Source organism: Tinamus guttatus, unplaced genomic scaffold, assembly GCF_059628265.1.
Source record: "Tinamus guttatus ecotype Peru unplaced genomic scaffold, ASM5962826v1 Tinamus_guttatus_pri_ptg000211l, whole genome shotgun sequence".
Lineage (NCBI taxonomy): Eukaryota > Metazoa > Chordata > Aves > Tinamiformes > Tinamidae > Tinamus > Tinamus guttatus.
In genome coordinates, this window is record NW_028288745.1 from 5,636,416 (window position 1) to 5,644,976 (window position 8,561).

The window sequence follows — 8,561 nt, forward strand, 5'->3', positions numbered from 1 at the left end:
CTCTGTGTACTGCAAAGCAGGTGTCTGCTAGCAGTGAGCACCGAGGGGCCCACTTGGGAACAGGAGAGCAACAAGAAAAACAAATAGGTGACCTGGGTGTGAGCAGCTGGCATCCCAAAACCCTCAGCCTCACAGATCTGTGGCAGCTCTGTCTGTTGGCAAGCTGGAGGGCTGGAGGAGTGTCGTATACCTGCAGCCTGGAGCATGGCTCAAGGTGTGTGCTGACTCCTGGCACGAGACCTCTGTTTTCCTCTGGGACTGAGCTGTAACTAAAGACTCTCCCCTGGGCCAGATGGCCGGGCACTGCTCTGGCTGCCTTCCCCAGCCCTGCATGTAGCCAAGGAAGCTGTGCTATGGCCCTCCCTAGCCATGGACAGGAAGCAGCACTTAGTGATGCACACGGCTTTGTGAGGCAGGGCCCAAGAGGAACCACCAGGCTCTGAGCAAGGGAGTCTCTTGGGAGATGCTGCACTACAACAGCCAGGGCCCTTTGCTGTTTATCCCAAACCGATTAGCAACTGAGCAGCTGCCAGCGTGTTCCCTGGCTTGACAAGGTGGGGCCCAACCATGTGAGCAGATGTAGAGCAATAATCCTTCAGGTTCCCTGAGGGGACGCAGGAGATTAGCCTGAAACGCCCTGCTCTGAATCCCTGCAGGAGCTGTTCTGAGAGCTAAAGCACCACATGTGTCCCCCAGCCTGTCCTTCCTGGTGTCCTCTGTGTGCAGCCCCCAGCCTTCTCTGGAGGCCAGCACAGCTCCCGCTCTGCTGTAGTTGGGGCAGTTGTAGCTCACGCTTGTCCAAGCAGTTATTCTTGGCCCTCTCCTGGGCTCTTTTTTTCTTTTCTTGGGGTCATGAAGTGCCAGCCATGATGTGATGACATGGCAGGTCCAGTCCTTTAGGATCTTTGGGAAGTATTTATTTTAAACGGATGTGTGTTTTGGTGACCGTGGCCTCAGCTCTTTTATTGTTTGTGTCCAGGACTTTCTTTTGAAGTTATGGCCTTGAGATAATGACCAGGGCAATACATGCTGCCAGGCAGGCTGTTAGCAACCCTATTGTTTCATGCCTGTTTAGGATGTGGTGCCTTGCGGCCGTGGAAAGAGGAGATAGGGTCTTTGCTGGAGGAACTTTCCTAACTTCCTGTAGCTCCATTTCCCTTAAATTCCCCATCTCTCCCTGAGCCATTGGCATTGTCCAGAACATGAAGCGTTTTGCCTGGCATCTTTTTCTAGAGCAGATATCTGCTTGGAAGCTGTGAGGGTGACATTTAACTAGGAGGCACAGATGTCCTTTTGCAGATCTGCATGACTGCTGTTTGGCAAAATTATTATTATTTTATTTTGGTGGTGTAATTTAACTACCACATGGCTTTAGTGTTTTATATCTGCAGTTCAACAGAAGGGGAGCTAGAAACAAACTTCAGACCAAAATCATCCAAGACAGGTAGCATTTGATTTGGGCTTGGTGCCTCTGTATTTAATGTGCCCTTGGTGATATTAACTCAGTTTGTGCCCCCTATTTTTGTAAGCGAATACCTATCAGACAGGTGGTCTTTTACCAGGGCCTGGCTGGAGTTGCCTTCCAGAGCTCTGGTGTCCAGGACTTGAGCTGGACTCGGCATTTGGCCATCAGTTCTAAACTCATGAAGGTGGGTTATTGTCACAGACTTTGAAGACTGCAGCTCTGTGCTTTTTAACAGCTCTTGTCTTGCTCAGGTTTGGATTCCCCTTGTTGTTGCAGGGGAATCAGCTCCTTCCTCTTGGCTTGAGCATGCTGCTGACATGAGCAGGATTCTTCAGCCCATGGGTCTGGAGGAGCAAGTTTCTATGGTGAGTCTTATTGCCCTTCACAGGAACAAAGAGGACATATATCAAGCAAGAAGCTTGGGTCATGCAATCCTCCCTGTTAGGAGCAGGCAGCAGAAGCTACTACACACTCAGCTACTACAGTAGCTGGATCCTAGTAAGCTGGGTGTACTGCCTCTCTCATGCACGTCCTTAGGGTGGAAGAAGCAGAAGTGCAGGTTGGATTTGGCCTGTACAGCCAAAACTTGCTAGACAGTTACCTGCTAGATAGTGAGTTCCTGAACCATTAAATCTCACCTGCGATGAGCAGATTGGGCCAGTGTAGTTCAGCTGCGGTTCTGGGGGAGAGAAAGAAATCCACAGTCCAGAAAGTGCTTCCACAGCTGGTGGTGGCCAATGTTTTTTTCCAGCTCAGAAAAGTTAGTGCCAAGAACAGGACTGTTTGCAAAAAAAAAAAAAAAAAAAAAAAAACCACAAATTCTGCCTCAGTAAGGCAACAGATGCCCCTAGACAGCTGCCAGCAGAGTTTTTTACCTGCCTTTCCACTTCAGGGAAGGACATTCCTTGAAAAGCCCAACAGTTGCTTTGACTTTCAGCCTGGGCCAAGTGGGACCTTCATCAACTTCTCGCCTCGCCAGCTGCCATGAAAGCAGCTTTGGCAGGTGTGAAATTGCAGGTGACTTGCTTGCTTCTGGCACTCCTGCGCTGTCATTTTGGGCTTTTGATGGCCTCTGAGTGGGCTGGAGGAGGGGACCAGACTGAATCTGTGCCTGCTGGAGTGGGCCTGGCTTGTGGAGCACTTGGGTGGAAGGAAAAGGGTTAAAGCAAAGACAAGAAACACACTATTCCGGGCGATTCCTGGGAAAGGAGGGGCTGGAATCAGGCAGGGTTTTTCTCTTTGACATCTTGGGAAATCAAGCCCAGTGTGGCCTTAAATCAAAAGGGAAATACAGTGCAGCCCACCCTGCACAAAACAGTGATGTCCCCACTTCACCTTACCTCACGTCAGCGCAAAAAAGCCACTTAATGTGAAAAACAGAGATGGTGAAATGTCAGGTTTACGTGAGTAACCAAAATGTTCCATGTGCAAATGTGTTTAATGGAAATACGGCAGTGACGTTCTTAGAAAGCTGTATCCCAAGAGTTTCCTGCACTTCCTGGGCAGAGTGTGGGTTCTGGGTGATGATAAATTCCTGTCCATTCAGTCTGGAGACACTCAGAAGAGCAGGGATTGCTGAGCTTTCTGACTGCTCACTATCTCCTCTGCTAACCAAGGGGCTACTGCCCTGGCAGGGGGAGGGACTAGAGGATGGGCAGCATGTCTCGAGGTGAGTGTGCCTGGAGAGTGAGGTGCCTCAAGTGATGCATGTGATGCAGGTGAAGCAAAGCTCCTACATCTTAGCATGCCCTTCCAGAGATGGGAAGAATTTCCAATACAGAAACACCAAATTTCTTGTCTCCTCATGCACACAGTTTGGCACGCAAAGAAGGGCATGGACATGTAGTAGCCCTTTCCCCCCGCATCTGACCTTTAGCAACATGACACGATCAGACTCCTGTGTCTCTGATGGGAGCTCCATGGCATGACAGGAGGGATTTGTCCTTGGAGGTTGTAAGTGCTGTGCAGGTGCCTCCATTGAGCTATAAGCAGCCTGGACACCTGGGCTGGAGGAAGAGCTGGGCAGAGCGAACCTGCCTGGAGCCAGGATGCAAGGCTGCTTGAGTCGTTGCAAGTGGTACAAGCACTTTGGACTGGTTCCCCAAGGAAACGACCCCCAGGTCTGCCTGCCTACCATTTCCGCCCCCCAATTTGTGCTCTGCTTGTGATGCCACTTGACATGGGTTGAGTTATCAAACCCATGGAGCCTGCTTTGCTGTGCCTAAGCAGAAGGTGCAATTTCAACTCAGAGTGGTATAAAATCCCAGCTGCTATGCCAGCAGGAGAGGCCTTGGGATGTGAAAAATCCATGTCTTTCCTCACACTGGATTTAAAAATTCAAAATTCAGACATTTCATCGAACAGAAAGTAACTTCCAAAAAGCGCTTTGTTCATATTCTAGCACCAGCTGTGGAAATGGAGGCTTGCAAACAGTGGACAGATAATCTCTGCTTTCACTGGACAGATAATATCGTGCCTTTGTGTCAGTGTTGAAATGTAGTTGCAGGAAGCAATTCTGCCTTGGAGAAATGCACTGGGCAAGCGTGGACCAGCTGCCTTGGAAAGAGCTTTGACAACAGTTCCCCTGTTCTCCTGGAGTTTGCAGTGAGAAAGTCAACTGTGAAGAGCAGGTTTTTCCCAAGACTGAACATGTGCTTGGCCCAAGGAAAGATCTTGTCACACAAAAAACAGGAGTCTAGGGGTTTAAATTCCCAGTGGGGCTTGTGCCTCCGCCTTGTATCTCTGCTGCCTCGCGTCTAAAACAGGATGCTGCTGAACTCCTCAGAGAAGAGCTCTGGGACCCTTCCCAGGGGAGCCGGGCACGGGAGCCGGTGCGTGTCTGCTGTACAGCAGGACGTGCCCTGCTCAGGTGCCTGAGGCTCTGCGGACACAGCGCTGCTCTCGCTGGGACAGCTCCAGTGATTCAACCCCCAGACTGCCGCACGTGGGTGAACTGTGTGTGTAGAGCAGGGCTGCTCTGCTCAGGAAAGCCTGAGATGCTGCGAGAGGGGCACACGCCACATACGTCTTGTCCTGCCCAGCCTGTCTGCTAGGGGATGTGAGGGAAAACAGGCCTTTGCTCTGCTCTGGGACAGCTGTGCTTCTGTTTCTGTGTCTGGAGCAGGAAAACCCCAGCCTTCAGTGGATTTGGATGCACTGGGAACAGGTGCAAGAGGAGACCTGAAGAACAACAGATCAGAAAACATATGGGACAGCCCCAGCACTTAATTAACTTAATTGCCGTAGCTTCCAACAAGGGTCTACATGCTTGCTTAGCGTGTTGCTTCCGGTGCAGGCAAGGATTGATGTCTGTGACAGAGTGCAGCTGCAGTAATGCTATCAGCAGCCTCTTCCTTCCGAGGCCCAGCAGCCCAGACCACCTCCTGCCTCTGGGTCTGGGTCCTCGTGCCCACATGTGCAGCAGTCTTCTCCGGAGAGAGAGCAAGCGCAAGGAAGGGGTTTGTACAGCTGGCAAGGGCTGCTGCAGCCCAGCGGTTTGGCTTCCCTCCTTAACCTGCGCTGCTGGAGCCTGCTTGCAGCTTGCTGCTGCTGCAGGGGGAATGAATCATTCAGGCTGCAGGTGGTCAGCTGATACACGTATCCAGCCAGCTCACCTGTGTGCTCTATGGCAGAGTAAAACCACTAGGTATTTATAGAAAGACATTGCATCCTGACTCGTGAAAAATAGTAATAATAATAAAACGCCCAAACGCACTTGTTAAAGAGCATTTAGCATCTCGTTAAAGTTGTTAAAAGAGCACAATTGGGCTGCGGTCCTCTCTTCAAGACTTCAGACCCAAACCAAGGACAGGCATGAATCTTCACTAACCTCTTTAGATACTCAGGCAGTTTCTGCAACTCAAATGTCACTTCAGATAATCCCTATTTGTTACTGGAAGTATTTGGAAAACAAAAGTGTTCCCCCTTTTCGTGATACCAAATTGTAAACAAAGTTTTCCTAGAGATACTGCTGACACCTCGAATGCTCTTGGATTTCAAAGGTATCTAAGAAAAATAATGTGCCTTTTGTGCTCTACACTGAAGTTCAGCAGCACCGTTGCCAGATGCCAGCCTGCAAGGAGCAGCTATTTCCATGTCCTACTGACATACTTCAACTTCAACCCATCCAAGCCTGAAGCCTCTTCGAAGCCCTGGGGCTCAAGACTCAAAGCCTGCTGGACGCAGCTGCTTTGAAAGGTGCAAGTCACTGTGAGGAGCAAGTGCACGGTACCTCACCTGGGTGCATCTCCTCTGTATCCCACCAGCCAAGCCAAATGTTTATCACTCTTGAATTTGCCACGCTGCCCCAAAAGCCAGACAGACATGTCATGGTGTTGGCAATCCCTGTAGGAACCTCCTGTCTGCCAGATTCCCCCTCCCTGCAGGTGCCACCGGGGCTTTTTCTTTCTTTCCTCTTATGACTGTGTGTCATCAAAGCACACAAGGTCAGGGGATGCAGAGCCTAGAGGTTTACTAAAATTAGACCTGATCTTTGGTCCTATTTTCAAGGTATGCTGGCATCTGACATATTGGCTGCAGTGTGGGTTTGAGAGTCCTAAGTGCAGCTATGTTTGTATTTTTGTTTGAAAAGTTCTCTTGAGCTGCTGCCTGCCTCTTGGCATAGATCAGAGAGCCCCCTTGAAACACATTTCGACACAGACGAGTGACCTGCACTACACAAACTGGCTGGCAAAGGGAGATCATGGCAGAAACACCAGGTCTGTTCGGTGCCTGTGTCTCATTACTAGAGCCACACGTTTGCTGCAGGAGATCAGATCCCCAGGTCATCTACAAAGGCAGCTAATGAACAAGAGGCTGAGTTCCTATTAGGCTAACAGTGCTCAAACAAATCTCTCATGTTGGATGAGGTGTTTTGGTGGATCTTGCTGAAGCTTCCCTTCCTTCTTCTTCCTGCAAGTAACAGTGGTTAAAAGGGAAGAATTATGAACAGGAGTTAAAACCCTGAAGTGTCATCAGAATTGCTGTTTGCAATGGTCGAATGAAATGCCTTAGAGAGCTAAGGAAGAAGAGAGAAAAATGTGGTTTATGCATTTTCTTAAACTCGAGCTTCCGAGTGAAGAGGAAGTGTTGCTGCTAGCTCTCTCGTCCAGCTGTGATTACCTAGATTACCCAACGTGTCATGGAAATCGGTGTCCATCAGCAGTGCTCCTGCTGTCCTGGCACCTCGCCATGCTAACTCTGCGCTTTCCTGGGCTAGAGGAGCGTTCGTTCAGCACCCCATCTGAAACACCAAAGGCAAACCAGCCCTTGTCTGCTCTTTGGGCAGCAGTTTTGTTCTAGTTTAGGTCTCCACGTCAACCCGAATGGTTGACATTCTCCTCCAGGCCCGTCTTCAACATGCAGAATGGGCTTCTAAATGCCTAACCCCAGAATTAGGAGTTTTCTAGGCCAGGACCAACATCTTAAACTTTACCTGAAAACAAATTGGCGATCAGGACTAATGAAAACCCTCCCAGGAAGCTTTGCAAAGCAGGCTTTTATTACAACTCTGTCTATAAAGGTCTATAGCCTCTCGTTTAATGAATAAACAGTAGCATTTTTTTCCTCCTAACAAGGTTTCCTTAGAAAGGGAAGCATTGCTGAATCCCGAATCTGCCTGGCATATTCCGGGGACATCTGGCGTAAATTCTTCATTATTAGATTACATTAGTTGCAGCAATAATCATTCACGTGGGATTATTACATCCAAGCTTGTCTCAGTGCCTTTATCCTTTCACACATTGTCTTTCCTGGTTCCCCTTCAAAGGTCTGTTGTGAGTCTGTGTTGGACCAAGAAATTAACTTGTTAGTAATTTATGCATCATTTCCTCCAGCCACATGTATTTAGGGTAAGATCAATAAAGTATAATAAGGAAGCGGGTGGATATTGTCACTGTGGGACTGAAGTAATTCCTTTGGTATCACTGTAAATCCTTGCCTTCCATATGAAAACCTGCAGGCCTGTCCATCATTAGCTTATTTTACAAGGCTGCATCAGCAGGACATTGATTCAGCTCCTTTGTGCACTTGCAGAGTTCATGTCCTGCTACTTCTGTTCACAGTCTCGCAGACACGCGAAGCGATCTGAGCCACCGTTTAAGGTTTTGAAACAACACTTCTGCAGGCTTTCATCCAGGCCTTGAGATACAATTAAAGTTGTGCTATCTAATGCTGCAGTCTCATTTCTGGAGTGGCTCCAGGCTTCTTGTGATGTTAGGTCTGAGCATTGGAGCACCATGGATCCAACATCTCACCATGGTTGATCTGGAGTTTCCAACTAGTGCTCTGACTGGCAGGTATCTCTTCTGAGGTAGCAATGAGGAAGGGAGTTTAGTCCCATCTCCCAGCAGCGTAAGGACATAAGAAGGAGGATGTTGGTGGAGGGGAGAGGCAGCAGACAGACCAGACTGGATGTCTACAGCTCCTAAAGAGGCTCAGAGTTGATGCCATGGAGTGTCTTGTGTTTCTGTGTCTCCTTGACACCTCCTGGTTCAAGGCTAGACTACCCTACAGGGTTTCAGCTCTCTGAGAACTTAAGTTTGGAGTATTTATTGCAACTTCAGATGAAGATTTTCCTCAAAATGTAAGTTCAGAACAGCAGTTCAGGTTTGCCTACCTGGTTCCCTGCAGCTGGTTTTCCTCTGGGATATTTCCTGGCGGCCAGTACAGATGTGGGGAGCTACGTGGTCCACCTTGGCTTTAGCATTGTCGTCTGATGGTCCGAGGGGACTGAGGTGTGCAGAAGCTCTGGTTTCTGAACCCCCCTGGAAGCAAAAATCTCAAAGTGATCAATTTGCACTCCAGGACCTGCATGTTTTGTTCCCATAAACACGGAGAGATCCAGGGGAGGGAGGTGGCTGAAAGCCCTCACAAGTCCGACCTGGCCCCTGGCGGAATATTCTTCATGCAGGAGGCTGGGCTGGGCAGCACAAAGTGTACGGGACGGGGTGGCGAAGGCAGCGCAATCCTGCCCTCCACAACCCCGGTGCTGTTGACAGAGCCTGAAGGGGAGCACAGAGGAGATCAAATCCTGAGATTATCCGTGTAGACAGGGGACAGGAATGTTGTTTGCTTGCAGCTTCTCTCCATCAGCACT